The sequence below is a fragment of the Danio rerio genome, chromosome 10, assembly GCF_052040795.2.
Source record: "Danio rerio strain M-AB ecotype USA chromosome 10, GRCz13ab, whole genome shotgun sequence".
NCBI classification, from domain to species: Eukaryota; Metazoa; Chordata; class Actinopteri; order Cypriniformes; family Danionidae; genus Danio; species Danio rerio.
The window spans coordinates 9,049,264-9,073,685 of NC_141030.1; the positions used below are offsets into that span (position 1 = coordinate 9,049,264).

General features: G+C 33.9%; 1 protein-coding gene and 1 long non-coding RNA gene across 2 annotated transcripts in view; one reads left to right on the forward strand and one right to left on the reverse strand.

The window, feature by feature from the left end:
- Window positions 1–24,422, reverse strand: part of tctn1 (tectonic family member 1) — an 845,382-nt gene that overhangs the window by 316,321 nt on the left and 504,639 nt on the right. The gene's annotated exons all lie outside the window — the stretch shown is intronic.
- LOC147841963 (uncharacterized) lies at window positions 18,161–20,774 on the forward strand. Its single transcript, XR_015500813.1, has 3 exons — window positions 18,161–19,756; window positions 19,801–20,138; window positions 20,255–20,774. It is a non-coding gene; the product is annotated as an uncharacterized LOC147841963 (long non-coding RNA).

Sequence of the window (24,422 nt, forward strand, 5' to 3'; positions counted from 1 at the left end):
ACGATTTCACAATATCTTACTAATATTACTGTTCTTTTAAAATGTCTGGTTAAAGAACAACAACTTTTTCCACTTTCATTTATTAATTCCTTTTCTTTTTGGCTTAGTCCCTTTATTAATCCAGGGTCGCCACAGCTGAATAAACCGCCAACCGAACCAATCTCTGGGAAACATCCACACACACTCATTCATACTCATACACTACTAACAATTTAGCCTACCCAGTTTACCTGTACCGCATGTCTTTGGACTTGTGGGAGAAACCGGAGCACTCGGAGGAAACCCATGCAAACACAGGGAGAACATGCAAACTCCACACAGAAACGCCAACTGACCCAGCCAAGGCTTGAACCAGCGACCTTCTTGCTGTGAGGTGACAGCACTACCTAAGGCATCACTCCGTCGCCCTTTTCCCCATTCAACATGGTATATATTTTTTAACATTTAAAATATTTTGAAACAATAAATGTCAGCAAACATTAAATGACTTCTGCTGTCTCAATTTCAAAAACACAGATTTCTTTTCAACTTGAAACGGTATCTTTAAAAATCTTTATTTACTTTGGAAATAAAGTAACCCACTGCACTGTTCAGCTCTACAGCACACTGGATGTTAGTTTATATTTGTTTTTCAGATGTTTCCTGAATCATGGACTGAAAAAAAACTTAATACAATTTATTTAGAAAAAAACATTAAAAACAGCAAAACTTACAAACACCTTAGGAACGGTTTTAAAACCTTGACTTTTAAAAAACCGAGGTAAACCTTAGAACCGGTTATCGTCCCATGCCTACCCATAATGCTATTTTAAAGATGTTAATCACAAGATGTGAACTAATAATTGACAGAACAGTTTTACAGCGGAACATTTTTTTTTAATCTTTGGTGAGCTGCTGTTTCTTTACAAATCAAGCACTATGCTTTAATTTTTTTTTGAGGTGATAACAGAATTATCACACAGAAATTAGTCTTCGATAAATGTTCAGAATTTTTAAACAAGATTGTTTGTTTAACTGCATCTGATGTGCATTTTAGCTATAGTTTTCCTGAAATGTAGCTATATTTTCCCAACAATCCAGTGTTGCTGTGAAAGATGGTTTTAACACTTAAAAACAAAGGAATCAGTTGTGCTGTCCTGTAGTGGATGTCCTGAACAGCAGACTCATATGAAGGACCTCTCTTATGTAGGACCTGTGTTTTGAACCGTATAATCAAATCAATGCATTCACTAATTCCCCCATTTCTCAGTGGTTGAGCATGTGAGTGAATTGAAAAGATCTTGTTTGGAGATGGTGCTTTACACCATTGCTTCAGGCTCTCAACCTTTTGTGCTGTAGATCAAATAATGAAAGAGGTGCTGCACTTCAACGGGCCAATTCATCCTCACAGAAAGAGATGAATTAATGGATCAAATCTCTGCTTTTTGCTCTCAGAGCTTTCATCTTTGCCCCTACCTATTTATTGTCACGTTACAAAACAGAGTGAGAAATATCAAGCCTCAAGCGCAATTATCCACGTCTTTCAGAAGGTTATTAAAATGCTAATTTAGCGAATGTGCCTAATAAGAAAGGTACATTTAGAGGGTGTAGTTCACAAAACTGAAAAACTGCTTTTAATTTGCTCACTTTAATTTACACAAATGTAGGTCATTTTTATTTTTATTTCAGTACAGCTTTAAAGAAGAATTTTGCTGAAAGTACCCAGCAAGCGTTTTTGTCTTTAAAAGATCTCTAATGGTCTAAAGATAACCGTCTTGGTTAAAACAAGGCTAAATTTGGGCTGTCATTGAAAATCTAATAGACGTCTAAGAATAGCCCAAAAATAGACTAGTCATTAAATAAACAGAAATGAATGACTATGTCTGTCTCTGTCTATTTGATGACTAGTCTAGTTTTGGCCTTTTCTTAGACGTCTAGACTTTCACTGGCAGCCCAAGTTTAGCCTTGTTTTAGCCAAGCGGTCTACGTTTAGGTGTCTATTAGACACCTATTAAACACAAACTTGTTTGCTTGGATGGTACCGTTACTTAAAATGCAATTCAATTTCAGCTAACTTACAGTCTAATACAGACAAAAATAAATGTTACCATCAAAACAACATCCAAAAAACAAAACAAAACATAGAACAAAGCAAAGTGGTCACGTGGTGGTGCAGTAGGTAGTGCTGTCGCCTCACAGCAAGAAGGTTGGCATGTTCTCCCCATGTTCGAGTGCGTTTCCTCCGGGTGCTCCGAGTTCAAAGACAAGCTAAAATTGTCCATAGTGTATGTGTGTGAATGAGAGTGTATGGATGTTACCCAGTGATGAGTTGCAGCTGGATGGGCATCCACTGCGTTAAACATATGCTGAATAAGTTGGCTGTTCATTCTGCTAAGGCACAGGTGTCAAACTCAGTTCCAAAAGGGCCGCAGCCCTGCACAGTTTACTTCCAACCCTAATTAAGCACACCTGATCAAACTAATTGAGTCCTTCAGGCTTGTTTGAAACCTACAGGTAAGTGTGTTGGAGCAGGGTTGGAACTAAACTGTGCAGTGCTTCGACCCTTTTGGAACTGAGTTTGACACCCTAGTGCTAAGGCGACCTCCGATTAAAGGGACTAAGCCGAAAAGAAAATCAATGAATGAATTACTGAATGACAAAACATAGTAGCTACACGTTTATTCTTGCTAACAATGTTAGCCATGCTCGAAACATGCTATCAACATAATTAGCATGTCTAATTGATACAAGCTGCAAGCAATCTATTAATTAGTGCTAGCAAAATGCTGTATTCTAACTACATGTTTGAAACATGTAAATTCATGCTAGCCAAATATTAAACAGTCTAGAAATGCTAACAACATGCTGATTGTATTAGTGATACTTTTTTAGGAATTTGCCATTCTGGTCTGTCAACAATAATGACGATTTAAATGACTATGATTATTTTAAAACTATTTTAGTCAATCTTACAAATTATTACACAGATTTTAGGGTTACCCACATCACTTCATCATTTATTCTCCTCATGTGGTTTTAAACCTTAAACTAAGAGTTTTTTCTTCTGTTGAATACAAAATAAATTATTTTGAATAATTTTAAATGTTGATCACTAGGACCCATGGACTTCCATAAAAAAATACTATGGGAATTGATGCGTCCCAGCTACCAGAATTTTACAAAATATCTTTTGTGGTCAACAGAAAAGGAAACTCAAATAGGTTTTGAACAAGTGAAGGCTCATCAGTGACAGAATCTCTTTAAGTCTGAAGTTTGAAGTAGATATTTTGAAAATATTGCTTTAATTACATTAATATGCATTGTCCATTGTTTAAAATAATTAAATAGACATTTAATTAAAGATCAAACAAGATGTCTTGCTTTGAGGGAAGTAATTTGGAAAATATTTTGTCATAATTTGCTATGTATGCCAGCAAAGTAGCAAGTACATTTACATTTACATTTAGTAATTTATTGGAAAATAAAATATATTTTCTTCTATGATTTCTACTATGAGATAATATAATCATTCACTGATACTCTCCATTTCTCAGCTATGAGAGCAGATGACGGTGATTTGAGAAGATCTTGTGCTCTTCTGGTGTTTTTCTCTGTCCTGTCGAACCCTTACAGACACCTTTGTGCTCCACATCAAATAATGAATGAAAGCGGTGCTGCACTTCAACAGCCCAGAAAGACATGAATTCATGGATCCAGTCTGGATTTTGCTCTCAGAGCTTTCATCTTTGCCCTGATCTATTTCTTCTCTTCCGAATTGGAAACATTAAGAAATATGACAATCATATATTTTGATTATATATAGGAACTCATAAGGAATGAAATAAATATGTTTTGCTCATACATTTCTTCCAAAAAATGTACATTTGTCCATCATAAATTCACCCTCATGTATCTATTTTTTAGCTTCTATGTACCATGAAAAAAGATATGGGTGGATTTTTTATTTATGTCACAGTTATGTAATTACTTTTATGTACTGTATGGAGCACAACACACTCACTATTATTTAGTTTATTCCTTTCAAGGGCCACAGAGGAATGAACCACCAAAGCAAATAAATAAATAAAATAATAATACTAATTTCAAAATGAATCCATTGTTTTCCCTAAAGTTTTGAAATACGACTTAATATATATATATATATATATATATATATATATATATATATATATATATATATATATATATATATATATATATATATATTTGATTATTTTCAGCAACATTGCTGTTCAAAATGCAAAAAAAAGCAACAGCAAAAAATAAATAAATAAATAAATAAATAAATAAATAAATAAATAAACAGAAAAAACGCAGCTTTAAAATAGAATAAATTATATATTTTATTTTAATATTTAGTTTTCAGGAATGCTGTTGTACACAATGCTTATGGGTTTTGAACTATTATAATGACCTCTGAGAGTTTAAACAGAAGATAAAGCGTGTACAATTATGAAAAATATTATTAAAAAACAAATGCACAGTCCCCACAAATCCACACCGATATAATTAGATGAAGCCGTTTGGCATGTGATTATTAAACTACAAAACAAAAAACGTAGTAATAACCTGTGCTGTGTAAAAACACCTTCAGCCACTAGATGTCAGACTAAACACTTTTTGTTTAAAACATGTACTTAGAACTGAAACAGGGGTGTTACATGCAGTACATATGGGCTGAAATAAAAAAAATTTTATTGTTAAAAAACTTATATATGGTTATATTATATTATATATATATATATATATATATATATATATATATATATATATATATATATATATATATATATATATATATATATATAGTTGAAGTCAGAATTCTAAGAGTTTTCGCAGTGTCTGATAATATTTTGCCTTCTGGAGAAAGTCTTATTTGTTTTATTGCAGCTGGAATAAAAGCAGTTTTAAATTTTTTCAAAAATCATTTTACGGTCAAAATTTATAGCTATATATATTTTTTCAACAGTCTACAGAACTAACCATCATAATACAATAACTTGCCTAATTACCCTAACCTGCCTAGTTAACCTAATTAACCTAGTTAAGCCTTTAAAAGTCACTTTAAGCTGTATAGAACTAGATGAGTTATTAAAACTATGTTTAGCAATGTGTTGAAATAATCTTCTCTCCGTTAAACAGGTAATTCTGACTTTAACTATATATATATATATATATATATATATATATATATATATATATATATATATATATATATATATATATATATATATATATATATATAAATAAAACCCTTTTCAAAATAAATCGAATTTAACTAAGATAAAAATATAATAGAATAGCTGAACTTGCTGAATTATGAGCTGTGCTGCATGCTCATAATAAAATAAATTATAATGTGAATATAAATGGGAAAAAAATTACATCAAAAATGTATGACCTTTTAAGTAATTTTTAAAATTAAAAATTTTTAAATTAAAATTTTTAAATAAAATGGCAAATGTGAAAATTACATGCTGTGGAATAAAAATTCTATAAAAATATAATAAATAAATAAATTAATTAATTAAAATATAATAAAAATATAACTGATCTAGCTGCGTTGTGTAGAGCTGCACTGCTCATAACAATTCAAATAAAATCGAAAATAAATATTTTTATAAATAAAATAGAATACAAAAAATATATTAATTATAACTTGGCGTGTTGCACATGGCAGTGCTGTGCTGCTCATAATGAAATAAAATAAATTCCAAATTTTTAATAATAAAATAAGAATAGGAGGTAATAATAGGAGAATAGGAGACCTATAAACCAGTATTTGAATAAATAGGTTGAATAAGAAGACAAGAATAAAAAGAAACCATCTGTAGATTTTACATGTGTGTTTCCTCCCCTCAGTGTTCAGAAACTCAGCCTTTGCCCCTTGTGGCCGCCAGTGTAACTGATAGCTGTGTGAAAACTGCACATATTTACACTATCAAACATCCAGCTGTGCTCATTATTGACCATGACAGTGATGATGATGATGATGATGATGATGATTACCTTCTGCTCAGAGGAAGACCACTCTTTCATGCGTTTAGCTTGTTCTGCAGTAATGATGCTTTTGCAGTCTAATCTGATGTGAAATCGAGACACAAACACACAGTTTGGATGATCCAACGGTTGCATCTCTACAATCCCCAAAAGGTACTGAAATATGTCTTGTGTAAACACGGGCTTGAATAAACAGTCGCATCCACATGCCTTCCTCCCTGACCATTTCAGTAGCATATTTGTGTGTAGTCCAAGAGCTGCATTTGATTTAGTCTCGGTGAGGATGACAATGCTCTGTAACATCATGAGCTGCTGAGAGGATTAGAATCACTGTAACATTATTATGACTGTTTAGATTTTTTTTAAATTAATTTAGATTTTGAGGAAGACCACAGCAAGATGGTCGCTGGTTCGAGTCCCGGCTTAGTTGGCATTTCTGTGTGGAGTTTGCATGTTTACCGTGTGTGGGCGTGGGCTTCCTCCGGGTGCTCTGGTTTCCCCCACAGTCCAAAGACATGCGGTATATGTGAATTGAATAAACTAAATTAGCTGTATGAGTGTATATGGATGTTTCCCAATACTGGGTTGCAGCTGGAAGGGCATCCACTATGTAAAACATGTGCTGGATAAGTTGGAGGGTCATTCCGCTGTGATGACCCCTGATGAATAAAGGGACTAAACCAAAACAATAAATAAATAAATAATTAAATGTGTGTTTTAAATGTTTATTTTGTTTTTTGTCTTATATATTAAATTAAATCTGAACCATTTGTTTATAAATATATAATTACAATTTTTTTTATGTGAAAATAAAGGATCATGCAGTCTTCTGTATTTTAAACAATTAACTTAAGCTGTTTTGATAACAGAAATTAATGAAAAATAGAAATTAGATCATATAAAGGTATATAGTACAAATATTAAATGAAAAACTTTAGAAATAAATAAAAATTAGTTGGCTACAAATTAAAATGAAATAAGTTTTAAAAAATGTAATTATAAAAATTCCAAAATATTCAATAAAATTTTAACTGAAAATACATATAAATCTAATTTATAATATAACAAATACTAAAATGATTGATGGTAGTACACTGAAATAACACTCCTTTGTTATCTCATATGAAAGAAATCTCTAAATGTTTTAGTTGGTATTTATTTATAAACCTTCAATAAAAGTGAAACATTATAAAAACATTTATTTTATTTATAATGTAGTTATATAATCCATCTTTACATTATGTGGAAAAGAAAAATATTATTGTAAACAAAAACTAAAACCACTATAAAGTTGGTTTCTGTCTTTACTTAAATGTTTTAGCTCAGCTTACTTGATAATATTAAGGCAATCAGTTTCCTAATATTTTCATAGTAATGTGAACACTAATGAAAAGTTAATACAACAAATAGTCAACGGTACTGAAGTTTACTTTATTAAGAAGTTGTAAATCCAAACTTTAGTTTTGCTGACTTATAATGAATGCCCTACTTTACTTAGAAATTTCAAGACAATCAGTTTAATCAATTTTTCTAAGGCCAACTTAATACATTTTTACAGTGTAGTTTTTGTTTATTAAAATAACTAAATATAAACTTTACAACCTTAAATGTTCCCCTAACAGAACTAAAACTAAATAGAAAAAATAAGTTGACAAATATATATCCTAAAATTTAACTGATTGAATATTCTAAATATATTATGGAAATATATATTTATAAATTTGGTGAGGCAGTGGCGTAGTAGGTACTGTTGCCTCACAGCAAGAAGGTCGCTGGGTCGCTGGTTCGAACCTCGGCTCAGTTGGCGTTTCTGTGTGGAGTTTGCATGTTCTCCCTGCCTTCGCGTGGGTTTCCTCCGGGTGCTCCGGTTTTCCCCACAGTCCAAAGACATGTTGTACAGGTGAATTGTGTAGGCTAAATTGTCCATAGTGTATGAGTGTGTGTGTGAATGTGTGTGTGGACGTTTCCCAGAGATGGGTTGCGGCTGGAAGGGCATCCGCTGCGTAAAAACTTGCTGGATAAGTTGACGGTTCATTCCGCTGTGGCGACCCCGGATTAATAAAGGGACTAAGCCGACAAGAAAATGAAATGAAATATTTATAATTTTGTAACATAATTTCAGCAAACTAGCAAAAAGGCTAGGTAATTATGTAATGCAGAATGTCAAAACATATTTTGACTATTTGTTTAAAAAGTATTTTCAACAATACCATTAAAGAAAAAAAGCATTATTTCTTATTTGATCGAAAGGATATTTTAGTGAAAACTTTAACATTAATGCAATAGCCTACTGATCAGATTGTAGACTATAATCTAGTGACGCTGTAAAAAGAGCATTTGGCATCAATATTCAGTATGCTCTTTAATGAGTATATCATAATAACTTGTAATGACTATGAACCTATTAGGATACTTGAAACAAAATGCCTGCACTAGTAAATCAATGATAATGACTCCAATAACTCTCAATGAAAGTTCACGGCTTTCTTAATGTAGTTTAGTGCCCCTGCTGTTTTCATTAAAGAAAACACCGAGCATTTCAATAACGGAGGAAGAGAAACCAATTAGCAGGCCTTAAAAAGAAAAATAACCATTCGTTTTGTGCATTTGCACGCAGTGAACCCGTGACAGAGCCTGACAGGCGCTTTAAATCATCCAGAAAGGTCGACGGTGAAGAAGACCTCCAGTCCTCTCGACCCATAACTGGAGACATTTGTTTAGCCGTCAACCCCCCAGTGTGAGGCAGCAGTCAGAGCCCCTCTTTAAAGACATCAGACACCCGATGAAAGATCCTCTTACCCTAAAAACTGTGGCACACATGGGCTCCTCAATCCCCCTCAGTAGATATGCGACGCGAAAGCATATAAAGAGCTTCGGTAAACGCGGAAAAACGAAACACAGGTAAAAACAGATGGATGCTATTTTCTTATTTGTATTGTTAATTTATTTATTTTTGATCAACATGATCAGACGCCATCTGTAAATAATTCAAGAGTCTGTATTTCCACATAAAAATTACAAAATACAAAAATGCTTTTGACATGTTGTGGTAAATCTATAGATGTGGTCCAATGCTGTATCAAGTTTTCTACAAATATAATACAACAACTGTTTGCTGTTGGTATCACTGTATTTATTACTAGTTTATCAGTTCATGATAATGAATCCTACACAATGCTGTTTCATTCAAGGAGTATACTATAAATACTAAGCGTAATACACTTTACTATAAAATACTATGTACTATGTTTTATGTGGGATACTTAAAATATGACTACTTAATCAAACATCCCTGTGATGAAAACGAATATACAAACCATAACACTAATGGTTTCAACAACAAATGATATTAAAACATTACAAACCATTAATAAATGTTATCAGAAGAAAGGAGCAAACAGCTGTGGTTCTCTCAAACTTGTACATTATCTTGCTAGTTTGTGAGTGACTTTAGCTTGCCAGCTAATGTTAGCTAAACATTTTCATTTAGTTAATAAAGAAAAATGATGAACAAATGCCAAATATTAATGTGGACTTATTGTTTACGCCTCAAGTAAACTTAAAATGGAGTAAAAAGATCAATACATAATATAGGTTCATCAGTATCAGTCTTAAAGTGACAGCATCCTGATATTTATTCATTTTCTATTCAGCTTAGTCCCTTTATTAATCCAGGGTCGCCACAACGGAATGAACCCCCAGCTTATCCAGCACGTTTTTACGCAGCGAATGCCCTTCCAGCCGCAACCCATCTCTGGTAAAGCATCCTGATATATCCTAAGAAAATATTGGATTAACATAAAATATATTTTTATATATTGTACATTTCATGAAAAAAAATTTTAAGTGTAACAAGTTGCAGTAATTTAAATTTGCACTTAATATAGTTGTCTAATATAAGCATATAGCTTTCAATATTTGTGGCTGAATTCCAACAAACAATAACACAAAAACCTTGTGCTGCATTTCCATGTATATTTGTATTCAAAATGACTATTATTTTACTTTTATTAACAAATTACTAATTTAATTTAATAAATCTAAAAACAAGAATCTGTAATTTGTCGTAACGTACTTTTTGATGTATTTGTGCCCATCTCTGATAATGGCAAATGAGCAGTGTCAGTGGTGCCATGATGTAAAAAAAATCTATTGTGGATTATTTATGAGCTGAGGGGACAACAAATGCAGATGATGGGCTGCTTTTTAAAAGCTTTTTCCTTGAGCTACATCATAAGTGAGCTCCATGTAATCTCATTTAGAGGATGTATGAAGAGACTGAAAGACAGCAGCAGCATTGGAGCAAATTTACTGCCGGATCCCATAATCTGTTTACTAACCAATTCTTTTGGATTTGAGTCTATTTACACAACAATAAATATGTGGTTTTGTGTGTAATTAAATTTGATCTTTTGGGGGCATCAAGTAAAAAAAAAAATGTTAGCGCAGTTTAGTATTTTATTTAGTACATTATTACTTATTACATGGCAAAGAGACTTGATGAATGATGAATACTAAAAGTAATTCACCATAAATATGCAAATAAACATGTAAAAAAAAAATTCTTTGAGTAGGATGCAGTTAAACATAATTGTTTACTCCAAAATAAAAATGTACTATTAATTTAATTTAAGCCATGAAATCACAATGAAGGTGGCATTTTATTTATTTAATAGAACAAAAAAGGAGGTTTTTAGTTGAATCTGTTTTTGTGATTTAAAAAAAATTCAAATCAAATCTAATGGTTAACAGCACTTTGAAAAAAACATAACAAAATAAATACCCGTAGCTCCTGATGATACAGCACATTGATGTCTCATTAAGTAAAATGATTGGTCTGAGCAAGAAAATACAATAAAATAGAAAATACAAGAAAATACAATAAACATGATTTACAATCAGAGATGGAAAGAGATGTTAGAAAGTGACCAAAATCCACTGTTGAGCCAACAACTTAAACCTTTGTCATATTGACGTACTGACATTTATTTGTCAGGTATAGCAACCAAAATCCAACGTCTGATAGATGTGATACTGGTAACGTCCACACAACGTCAAGCTGTAACATCATTAGACATTGTTATTTTGTTGTTTTTAGGTTTAGAATGTAATCAAAATGCAACATCTGTCTGATGTTCTATGTTAATGTCGAACTGACGTTGGGTTCTGACATCAACCCATTTTCATTTACAAACAAAATGCAATGTCCTACCTCCCCAAGATGTACTTTTTTTTGGACCAATTTTTTTTTGGAAAGTATTCAATGGAAGAGCGTGGTTATTACCTGAAAAGTTCAGCAGATCCAACAAAATAAGAGATACTTTTTAAGATTTTGTATAATGTATATACAAATTCTCAAATTGCTAATTATTTTGATATATCTCATTTGTACATGAAGAACTTTTTCACTTATCCTATAGTTGCACTTACATTAAACTTCTTCGAAATAATAAAAAAAACTGATTGTCCTTGTTTAAATATGATTTTAATTTGTCTATAAAAATATATATTTATGTCTGTATTTCTCTTTAGTAATGATCACGCTCTTAATCTTATTGTTAATTTCTTTTTGCGTTACACTACATTTTTACACACAAAAATAAGTTCCTAAAGGCAATACCTAGATTTAGTAATTTCTTGCTGAAATGTCATTTAATATTGAATTATTTAAGCTTATTAATAATAATAAGAAGAATACGTTTCTTAAAGCTCATGATAATTTTTTTTTCTTAAAAATTGAGGCTTTGTAAAGTTTTTTTTTCTTCTCTCTTTCCTAAGTTTTTGTTATAGAATTTTCACTTCAATGCAGTGATGTTTTATTTTGTATTCAATATAAAAAATGTAAAAAAAATAAAAATAAAAAATAAAAACGGGCTACAACATCAATCAGAGGTCATGTTGACGTCCTGTGCCTGCTGGGGTATTTGAAATAGAAGTAATTCGTGATTTGAAAATACTAAATCACAAAGTTTACAAGATATAATATTGAGTGCCCTTACAAAAAGTTGTGACGTGGAATAACCATATGAATGAGTAAACTTTTCTCGCAACTGCATTTAATAATAATTGATTTGTTTAATTCATAGTTGAGTCATAGTTGCATTTTATTGGGCATTCAGGCACAGGAAAAACAATCAACCCTAAAACTGCATATTCACAGTGCCATTATCTGCACACATTCCTCAGAGTTCATAAACAAAACCAAGGCTAAACAGTCAATGCCATGTGCTCTCACAAGCTCGTTAAATGTGTAAATTGAGACCAAGCAAAACGGGAATGCTTTTTTGAAAGCATTTCAGATGTCATCGGTTCAAGACAGGACAATTAGAGGAAGCTCTGTCTTGTTGCTTTACTTTTAGAAAAAATGCAGGAACAATCATCAAGGCTTAATGGAACAACAATAACACTGGTGCAATCTGAAGAGACTTGAGCAGTATAGTCAGTGGGTGGGAGGAAAAGGAATGTGACATAAAAGTAGTCAAAAATAAGAATCAATCAATTTAATCTATAAATGACACGGATGAAATCAGATAAGTTCAGTTATTCAGTTCCCCAGATATTGTGGTATGAACTCAAAAGTGCATGAGTTTATACCCTGCAAATCTAAGAGATAGAGAGAAACATACACACACATCTAGGTTATTATAAATAAATCATTGTAAATATACTGATTATTATTTATTTTTACTGTTTTATCCTAAAATGTTGATTGTTAAATGTACAGTTTATTCTGGTTTATTATTATTTTTTAATATATATTATTTTAAATAATAATTATTGTTATTTTTTTAACTACTACTACTATTTACTGTGTTTACAATGTTTTTTAAATGATATATATATGTTCTTTTTTAATGTAAACTTTATGAAGGCTTTGGCAATACATTTGTCATGCCAAGAAAGCAGTTATTGAATTGAATTGAACTGAACTGAATTGAGACAGAGAAAACTGTAAATTCACTAATTGCAAGAAATAAAGTTGCAATATAGTCATAATTGTGAGAGGTCTGCCTGTTAGGAGATAAAAATGCCTGATCCTTGCATACAATGTTTTTTAATGGTAAATATAAAAAACTAAATCTCAGTTACTTTGTATAATTATTGAGCATTTTACAAAAATACAATAAAATAATAATAATTCATTCATTTATTTTCTTTTTGGCTTAAGTCCCTTTATTAATCCAGGGTCGCCACAGCAGAATAAACTGACAACTTATCCAGCACATGTTTTAAGCAGCGGATGCCCTTCCAGCTGCAATCCATCTCTGGGAAACATCCATACACACTCATACACTATGGATAATTTAGCCTACCCAATTCACCTGTACCACATGTCTTTGGATTTGGGGAAACCAGAGTACCCAGAGGAAACCCATGCGAACGTGGGGAGAACATGCAAACTCCACACAGAAATGCCAACTGATTCAGGCAAGGCTTGAACCAGCGACCTTCTTGCTGTGAGGCAACAGCACTACCTAATGCGCCACCGCGTCATCCAATAATAATAATAATAATAATAATAATAATAATAATAATAGGCTTAAAAAAGGATTAGGCATTTTGGTAAGTGAAATTCTCCCTGTATGTTGCACTGCATAAAATCAAAAGTTTAATGGCTTATTAATTTTTTTTTTTTAATATTATCAAAATATATAATACATTTAAAACCAAACTAACCAAACTAAAAGCATAGTGTGAAATCAGAATGTCCACAAAGGCATACAAATCATGTTTAATCTCAGCTGGCCTTATACTGCAGAGGACCAATTAGAACCTGCATGGACCCAACATTCACACAGAAATCAGTCAAGTTTGGTGAAGGACAAATCATGGTTTGGGGTTACATTCAGTAAGGGGGCATGTGAGAGATCTGCAGAGTGAGCGGCAATATCAACAGCCTGAGGTGTTAAGACATTTGTGCTGTCCACTACACTACAAACCACAGGAGAAGGCAAATTCTTCAGCAGGATAAAGGTCAAATGTGCAAAGAAGGTGCTCCAGGATTGGCCAGGCCAGTCACCAAACATGAACATAATTGAGCATGACTGGGGTAAGACGAAAGAGGAGGCATTGAAGACGAAATCAAAAAATCTTGATGAACTCAGGGAGTCCTGCAAGAACGCTTTCTTTGCCATTCCAGATGACTATTAATAAGTTATTTGAGTCATTGCTGAGATGTATGCAGATCAAAAGAAAAAGGAGAACACACCCTAAACATGCACTCATGTTGGCTCTTTTTAATTTACTGCTTTGTCTTTGTTCCTCTTTTAACACTTTAAAAATAAAAAGTATCTCCTAAAATTAAACATGCATATGAAATGATATTGCACTTTATGTGTCTGTACGTGCATTTTAATAACCAACTAACTTCCTGCATAGCACAGAAAAGACAGAACAACTTTCTGCTAAAATTTCAATGTGCTGATGGAATACACCCAGATTAAATCCATTGACATGTTCCCTGCTGTAACCTCCCTTTCCGCTTCCCTCCACAGAAGACGTGCAGGAAGTCAACAACAATGGGACCCCCTTCTGCTCAAGACTCAAAAAGAAAGCTGCTAACCCAGGCCTGTGTTTACCATTAATCCAGACCAGGTGATGTGCAACTGAGGTCAGGAGAGAGCAGAAGTCATAACCCTAATTCCACCCACCGATCAGCTCTGTCGAGTGAGTAAATGGAGCCACATGGTTTCCCAGATGTGATGTAACAGCATGTTGAATGGCGTGTCAAAATGAACATGAGACTCCCTGCTGTGACGAATTTTTATCGCAGTTGATCAATCCCCATGAAAGACCCTCCACGAAGGAGCTGTGGAGAGACTAAAGTGAGCATTGGATTTCAATAAATAGTGCGACCCGAGTGTGAAAATCTCAGAGAGAGTATCAGCATATCGGACTGGTCCTGGCAGTCTAGCCGCTGGACGGTTGACATTTGAACTTCATCGTCCTCGTGGAGCAGGTAGCTAGTCTTTCTTCTGCTCTTGTTACATTACCTTCGGCCTCCTTCTTAAATCATACCAGACATTTGTAACTCTCGCACTCCTAAAACATGATCATCGAGGGGCTTTCTGTGAACTCTGAACTCTTGTGATTGGTGTTGATTTGCTCGGGCACCTGCTGAGGCCTGTCAAACAAGCAGATCAGAAGAGATATATCTGGTTGCTGCCATTCTGAGAGCATGAATGTGTAGATTAAAGGATTAAACTAAATGTGTATACTGTAGGTCTCAAGCTTGATGTATCTGTGTATAGACGTATACAGATTACAAACATATACATATTATATGCACCCAGCATCAAAAAATAGATTGAATCAACTTCTCAACAATCAACAATCTCACTGTGAAAATGCCCATTGTGAAAACGTAGCCCTAATGTACGTTTCTGGAGAATTATTTAATTTTTTTTTAAATGATTGCTATGGGGCAGTGTGACGCCGTTCCTTTTCCTGCTTACCAGCTGACCACCTACCTCCATATGGACGTTTTTCCCTCTCTTACCAGTTTGTCCTGTTAGCTCGCCATGTATGTTGGTGGACTTGAGATGCAGAGAAGAGTTAAACCACAATGACAGGGTCCGAGTCCCATGAAGAACGGTTCCAGAAAGCAGGTAAGACAAAAAGACATGGTAAAAATCAGGTGGGGGCTTTTCTTTTTCTGGATTGCTTTTGATAATTGTTAGTTGGGTTTAGGGAAGTGGGTGGGCAGGTCAATCAATACAATTGGTTGGGTTTAAGGAAGGAGGAGGGTGGGTCAATCAGTCAGTCTGTCATTCAGTCAATCGACAGTCGCCTTTGGTGGGTTTACGTAAGAACAGCAGGCTCCCACGAGAGGAATTACAGATCTCAAAAAGCACACAGCGTACACATCACAAGTCTCTTGGACTTGTGAAAATAAAAACTACAAAAAACATACCTCCTTGGACATATTTGTCGGTCTTCAGAAATGTATATAGAGGTACATTTTCAGAATGAGCCTGGGTTGGATTTAATGTATGTGTGTGATTACATACACTGTAAAAAAAATGTAGTTTTATATTTTATTTCCGGCAGCTGGGGTGTCTGAAAAAAAAAAGTAAAATAATGGTCGTTAAATTACATAAATTTAACGTAAAATAACAGACAATAAATAACAGAAATTTCCCTGAGTTTAATTTTTTGGTAAATTATTGGTTATTTTAAACTTTAAAACTCATATCTGACGGTTCAGAAAATCTAAATACAGAGAAAATCACTTTTAAAGTTGTCCAAATTAAGTTTTTAGCAATGCATATTAATTACAAACTCATTTTTTGATAAGGGGAATGTACAGTAGGACGTTTTGTAAAATGTCTTCATAGAACATTATCTATATGTAATATTCAAATAATTTTTGATATAAAAGAAAATTTACATGCAACATAAGACATAAAATTATATATGCCATAAGAAGAAAATAATAATAAATTGAAATTAAATGTAAATTACATTAATTTCAGGATATAAAATATTATCAGATGTAAAATATTAAAATTATTATTCATTATAATAATTAATGCTTTGGAGCTTATAATAATTATGGCCCTATTATTTCCAACTATATGTATTATCAAATCATATTATCAATGATGCATGTATTTTTTCCAAATACATAAAATATGCGTATTTATTTATTTATTCATTAATTTTCTTTTTGGCTTAGTCCCTTTATTCATTAGGGGTTGCCACAGTGGAATGAACCGCCAACTTCTAGCATATGTTTTACACAGCAAATGCCCTTCCAGCTGCAACCCATCACTAGAAAACATCAATACACACTCATTCACACTCATACACTTCAATGATTTTTAAAGCATGTCTTTGGACTTTGGGGGAAACCGGAGCACCCAAAGGAAACCCACGCCAACACGGAGAGAAAATGCAAACTCCACTTAGAAATGCCAATTGATCAACCAAACCGGGACTCAAATTAGACCTTCTTGCTGTAGGACAACATTGCTAACCACTGAGCCACCATGTCGCCCATATGTATTTATGTCAGTTTTAATAATTAGTTTTTTTTGTTTTTGGCACTATAGCCAGTCAGTGTTGTCTTCTCAGTCTAGGAGCATCCTAAAGAACCTGCTATGTTCCAATCACTCTAAATGCTGGAAATCTGTAGGATTTGATCTGCGAACAACAGCGTGACGGGCAGAGGAAGGAAAAAACACAGGCATACGCTGAATTCCTCCAAGTAAGTTCACACAGATCCATGCCAAGCCAGCACAGTTGCACAAAAACAAACAGGCGTGAAACTGGGCTAGAGGGAGCTTTGGATCTTCATTAATGACCCGTATCACAATGTCCAACAAACTTCCTGAATTTCTACAAAATCCTTCCAGATTCCTTCGTCACAACAACAAGAGCTTGATAATTCAGTATAATACAGTAAATCAGTGATTTCTTAACAAACTGTCAGAAAATGAAATGAAAAGCTGCTGTTTAGCTCGAACAGCACATCTGACTCTGTTTAAATATTTACTGTTTACCACAATGAGTTATGAGTGAGTGAGAAGGCTACATTTGTGTTGCCGATAACTGATTGGGAGTGTATGGGGTAAACCACAGAGACACACACTGCCAGCTCACTCAATCATTATTGATTCAATTGGGCAAGAGAAGCATGTTGAGTTGAACTCTGTGTGCAGTAAGGCTGCTTTTCCAGCACATTCTAAATCCCACAATCTGACAGTTAGTCACTATATAAAGGGTCAAGAAACCAATGGATGTCAACACTGGTGGAAGGTTCTCTGTTTCAAAGTGCTGTCAGAGTGTGTAACAATGTGTTTTGGCACACTGATTATAATTTAAAAACCACAGTTTTATTACAAATAGCATGGTTAAACTTTGGTGTTGCAAAATCATGGTTGATTTGGGGTTATATTGGTTTAACTACAATTACCATGTGTATTAAAACTTTGGTTAATTTTCATGAAGGGGAGTGTGGAGGAAGAAATAGGAAACTGTCAACACATCAGTTTTTATTAAAGGGATAGTTCACCCAAAACCATTTACTTGCTCCAAACCTGTAAGACTATTCTTCTTCTGTTAAAAAAAAGAAGATGTACTGAGAAAAGCTGGTAAACTGTAACCATTGATTTCCATATTTATTTATGTTACACTGCCTGACAAAAGTTGTGTTGTCGATCCCAGTTGTAAGAGCAACAAATAATAACTTGACTTTAATTTGATCATTTGGAAAAGTTGCAGGTAGATTTTTCTGATGAATCATCTGTTGAGTCCATTACATGACAAACCACAGAGGAGGGCAAATTCTTCAGCAGGATAGGGCTCCTTCTCAAACTTCAGCCTCCTCATCAAAGTTCCTGAAAGCAAAGAAGGTCAAGGTGATTCAGGATTGGTTGACAAGACTTTTGTCTAAGTGAAGTCAGACCTTTCTGTCCTGATTAATTAGTTCATTAGTCACAGCAAGAAGGTCGCTGGCTTGCGGGTTTGAACCTCGGCTCAGTTGGTGTTTCAGTGTGGAGTTTGCATGTTCTCCCTGCCTTCGCTTGGGTTTCCTCCGGGTGCTCCGCTTTCCCCCTACAGTCCAATGACATGCAGTAAAGGTGAATTGTGTAGGCAAAATTTTCCGTATAAGTGTATGTGTGTGTGTGGATGTTTCCCAGAGATGGGTTGTGGCTGGAAGGGCATCAGCTGCGTAAAAACTTGCTGGATAAGTTGGTGGTTCATTCCGCTGTGGCGACCCCGAATTAATAAAGGGACTAAGCAGACAAGAAAATGAAGGCATGATCATATTGTATTTTAGTAAAACTAAGCGTAATCTAGAGGCCTTTGCCTTTCATGTAAGCCACTTCTGATACCAAGTGATGAACTAGAAGTCAGGTTATTATTTGTTGTTCCTAAAACTTGGATAGGGGACAAGACTTTTGTCTAGTGCAGGGCCGGAGTGGGACTCTTTTTCAGCCCTGGAGTTTCAAGCCTTAGACCGGCCCACCTCAGCTCACCACTGACTATATTAAAATAAGGTTATTTCCAATTCAGTTTCTAATTACACTATCACGTCTTTTTTGAGAAAACCGCTGTTTTAGAACTTCAAATGTTCAACAACCCTAACAGTATTTTATGTCTTAACAATAAAAATGAAAAAAAAAAAAATGTTACTCAAACCAAACCCGGGTTGGCAGCATCATAACCTAATGTGTTAACCACTGTACCACAACAGCTGAACATTAAATGGTGACTTATCTAGTTATATCATCATTAACCTGCAGGGAGCAGAGCTGCGGTAAAATAATGAATAAGAAGGCTGTGGTCAAGTAAATAAATGAATAATTTTTAAAAAGTGTGACTGCTGAGAGCAACAGATTCTGGAGCTTGGGACACCGGCCCTCGCGGCCAAAAAACGGACCGGCCCAACGGGAATTCTCCCGGTCCTCCCGATTAGCCAATCCGGGCCTGGTCTAGTGTAATAGTCGAGTTACTCAGGTTACATATTTTCAGCTTTCTTTAAAATATTTACTTTTGTGTTCAACAGAAGAATGTAACTCACAAAAGTTTAAAACCACTTGAGGCAAATGCTGTACATTAAAATACAAAGTACATTAAATACTGTAAATACTGAGTAAATATTGAGTACGTTTTCATTTTGGGGTGAACTGTTCCTTTAACAGACTTTTATATTTCACTTTGGAGTGTAAAGCATTGCAACTTTTGACAAATGCACAGTGAAATTCACCCTCACACAACAAAATGAACATTTTGACACAAGGCTGTCAGTGTGATGTTGAATTTATACAAAAGACAGCGAGTGTTAATTAAAAGAAACAAACACTACAGTGGCCGTGAGAACTAGACACAGCAAGTTAAGAAACTTTTAAGAGACTTTATTTTTCTTTCACATCCACATAGAAAAAAAAGAAGAAAACTTCTTCATCTGTATATTTATAGGTCACAGGTTCCTTGTTGTTCATATATTTTAGACCTAACAAGCTGATGTTAAATTAAAGAAGAAAAAATGTCAATAAAGTTAATAAAAAATAGCTTTGACACTTTTTGGGATCCCCAGACACTTTTCAGTTGTGCACTGCAAATTTTAGATAGTAGATTTACTACCTTAAAGTAAAAATGAACACTCCCTCAGAGTTTATATGGGAACCACTGTAAAAGTGTTAAAAATAACACTTTTGAAAGAGTTAACATTATCAACACTGAAAGAGTGTTAATTGGCAAACTCTTATAGTGTAAAATATTTGTTGAATTTACGGAAAAATATCAGCAGCTGTGGTTGTTTTATAAAACTGTTGTACGGAAAATAACCGTATTTCATGAACTGATACAATGTTCAGTTCACAAATTTGTAGCTTAGTGCATAAAAATGTAAAATCATTAGATGTAATTAATATGTTCATGTATGATTGCAATTAACAAACAGATCTTCACTTCATTAGTAACACAAACAAAAGAAGGTGCAGCACAACATCAGTTATGCTCAGTTCATCTTGGACTTAAACACAGACGCTACTATCCTCCACAATAGTGTAACAAAAAAAAGTTTTGCTTTTTTATTTTTATTTTCTTGTTTTTACAGAAAAATACTGACAGCTATGGTTGCCAGTAATCTACGGTTTTTAACATTTTACATTCATGAATTCAATCTACAGAATATTTCTGTTACAAATACCTTCCACAGACTGTATTTTTCATCTAACACATCTGTATTTGTAGTGCCTTTCTGTATTTGAAAGTGTTGTGAGAATTTGCCTGCAACAATGACAATGTACAAACATTGTATAAAACTTCTTTTGTCTGTTCTTGCTTGTGCCACAGATTCAAATCTCAAGTTTACAGTTTTTAACAGCTGAGCAAAGGTCTTTACTGCTAATTAAAAAACTAAATTTTCAAACAAGTACAAAAGCACATTTACAAATAGGAGCTATATTTACTTGAATAAAAAACTAAAAAATTCTCAAAACTCAAAACCGACGACCTTCTGCATGGAAGTTGGTTGCTCTACCAAGGAAGCTCTTCATAAGCTGGCCTCTGCTACATCAACAAACAAAGCATGAAAGTATGAGCTTGAACAATCAAATAATAAAAAACATTAATCCTTTGGACTTAAGTGCAACAGTAAATACAAAACAAAAAAAAAATGTAATATTAAAACAAGTAGCACCTTAACTTAAAATACCCAGCAGGCAATCCCAAGTTTACATATCTCACACTTTGCTATGGCAATGTTGTCGTCATCAGCTTTATAATACCTCCAGACCGCAGACATACTTGGACTTTCTGCTTTAAGCTGCCTTTGTGTTTTACTTAGTCTGCATTTAACCAATAGCGTCACTGCAACAAACTGATGTCATGCCGTACGCTTTGCTGTTTCTGTGTAAGTCAAGAAAGCGGTCTAACTTAGTGCCACCTCATAAGTATAGAGATGTGTTGAAAATAATAAGAATATATTCCTGATAGAGTCCTGATCGGGAGGTAACACTGAGTCCCGTTTTCTGATCAAGTGATCGGATTTGGACATCCCTAGTTATATGTGTTTTAACACAAACAAACACATTGACTGCATGTTTTAATGCACAAATAAATGCACAGACATTTGTTATTTATATGATGAAAACACAAACATGAAGCATCTTTTATAAATTAAGTGCTTGTTTTGTGGTTTTTTATGCAAGTCATTTGTTTAAAATGAGGAACAGTAAAGACTGTATACACCCACAAAGTGAGTCGGGGTCTACAGAAAGTTTAAAAGGTTAATTCACCCAAAAATATAACTTCTATTGTTGATTACTCACCATCATCTCATTCCGAACACCACAGACCTTCATTCATCTTCAGAACACAAATGAAGATATTTTAGATGAAATCTGAGAGCTTTCTTGCTCTCCATTAACAGCAACGGCCCTGAGATGTTCGAAAAAGGAACCAAAACCATTGTGAAAACATTTTGTGTGACTTCTTCAACTGTAATCATGTGAGCTGCCAAAAAAACAAGTTTGTTTGCCTATATCCTGTGAACTTGTGATCATTAACATCTATGTCATTATTCATGCAATGTAAGTGCAATTCTTAAAGTGACCTGCAATCTTTAAGTAGCACTTATTTAACAAACACATTATTAAACTGCAGATTATAAGACTAACTATTATGCAACAAATACATCATATTTCTGTTAGAGTCACAAGCACAACACACAACCATTGTATAGCCTGTAGTAAACCGGCACCCTGTTGATGTCATGGGAGACAGTCAAAGAAGTTTTTACAGTTTTTTTTACCACACCAAAGTGTTTTTAGAGCACTTTATGAATAGAGTTAAACCTCTGAAGTCACACTGAATGTTTGATTTTGAACGTCTTGGGATTGTTGCTGTATGTGGAGGAGGAGCTCTTGAATTTATTGATCTAAAATATCTTAATTTGTTTTCTGAATATGAACAAATGTCTCAGGGTTTTGGAACAACATGAGGGTGAATAATTAATAACACAATTTTTATTTTTGAGATGAACAAACCATTTAAGCCCAGCAGAAACTCTACAAAACAAAAACACCCACTTTTGAGCCATGAGCACGTCTCTCCACACAGTGTCTATTTCACAGACAGACTGGATGTCAGGACAGCAAAGTGTGCTGTCATGAATAATTCAGTGAAGCATCCTCTCATAGCATAAAGACAAGGAGTTTCATGCATTTTTTTTTTTTTTACAAAAATACAACAACATCATGTAGTAGACCTAGGTAGAGACAGATAAGTTTCCACACTGTAAAATTTGATATATTTTTTTTTTTTTACAAAGCAAGTAATTACAATTTATTACTTTAATTTTACGTAATTTTAAATGTACTTAAAAACAGGAAAAAACACTAAATAATACGCCAATTGTTTTGTAAAAAAACAGACAAATTGCTGTAATTTGTCATTACTTATATAGTACATAAAATAACAGTCAAGCTGTTAATTTTTGTAATGTTTACGAACTTTTGAATATAATTTAAAACAACAGAAAAAATACTGTATAAATAATACTGTAATTTCCCTGTATAAAAACAAAAATGTCAGTAATTTGTCTTTAATAATAAAGTACCTAAAATGAAAGTCAAACGGTTAATTTAGAGAGATTGGTTGTCATTTTACTAAGTTTTGAATATAATGTGAAATGACAAAAAATTACTGTAAAAAATTTAAGGATATTTTCTGTAAAATTATTATTTATTTTTTTTACAGTGCAACCAAACAGGCACATTTAATGAAAAGATACAATAAGTGGTTTAAACCAACAACTTACAAATAATACATTTTTTTCTCAGGAACTGTACTTTACTAATTAGTTTTTAACATGTAAACACCTTTTGTGTACTAGAGTACATTTTAGTGCTGTATTTGTGCTTTTACTCAGGGCCTACTCACACTATGCTATCCGAACCGTGCCCAGGCCTGTTTCCCGGATTGTTTGAGAAGTGTGAGTGCTCTGAATCAGGCTCAGGCGGTTCACTTTGGCTTTGGCGCGGTACGCTTGTGTGTGGGTGCAAAACGCACCTAAGCCCAAAACTGAAAGCAAGACTTGACTTTGAAGGTTTTAAATGGATTTATTAATCATTTCTAATGTTCAATGAACGCAAACTGTCGTAGTTTATTAAATACATAAACTTCTCTTAATACTTGCAGTGTCACCGCATCCCAAACGAGTAAAAAAATAAATTATTAAATAATAAATAACTAGAGAGATCTTCACTGTGCTGAGCGAGAGCGCTTCTCTTCTAAACAGCGCATCATCAAGGACGCAAGCGTGCCCAGGCCCGAATGTAATGTAAGTGCGGGCCGTGGGGGGAGGCGGAAGGGGGGACAAGTGTTCTTTGGCCTAGTTCAAGGCAACTGTACATAGTGTGAGTACACCCTCAGGGTGTGAATTACATTGGCAATCAGGGGGTTCAACTTTTTCTATAATATTATAATACATGCTTCAGCAAATCAAATGTTTGTATTTATTTAAATTGCATCTAATTAAAAAAAAAAAAAAAAACGTAATTAAGTCTTGTTTGTTTTGTGGGATCCTTAGCATATTCTGACCTACAGTAACCTCTGACTAGCTGTTTAAGAGGTTAGTATGCAGCTAACTTGACTTTACTTTTAGGCTATATGTAGAAACAAACACTTATGGTGTCTGGTGCTCTAGATCTGCCGCTTACAAACTGTTAATTATTTTTTTCTCACGACCACTCATTGGCACGATTATGCATTCACAATGGTATGTACCTTTATGGGGTATACCGTCATTTTCTTTTCAGCTTAGTCCCTTAATTAATCATGGGTCGCCACAGCCAAATGACCCGCCAACTTATCCAGCATATGTTTTAGCAGATGGCCTTCCAGCTGCAACCCATCACTGGGAAACATACATACACACTCATTTACACTCATTTTAACACACTCAATTT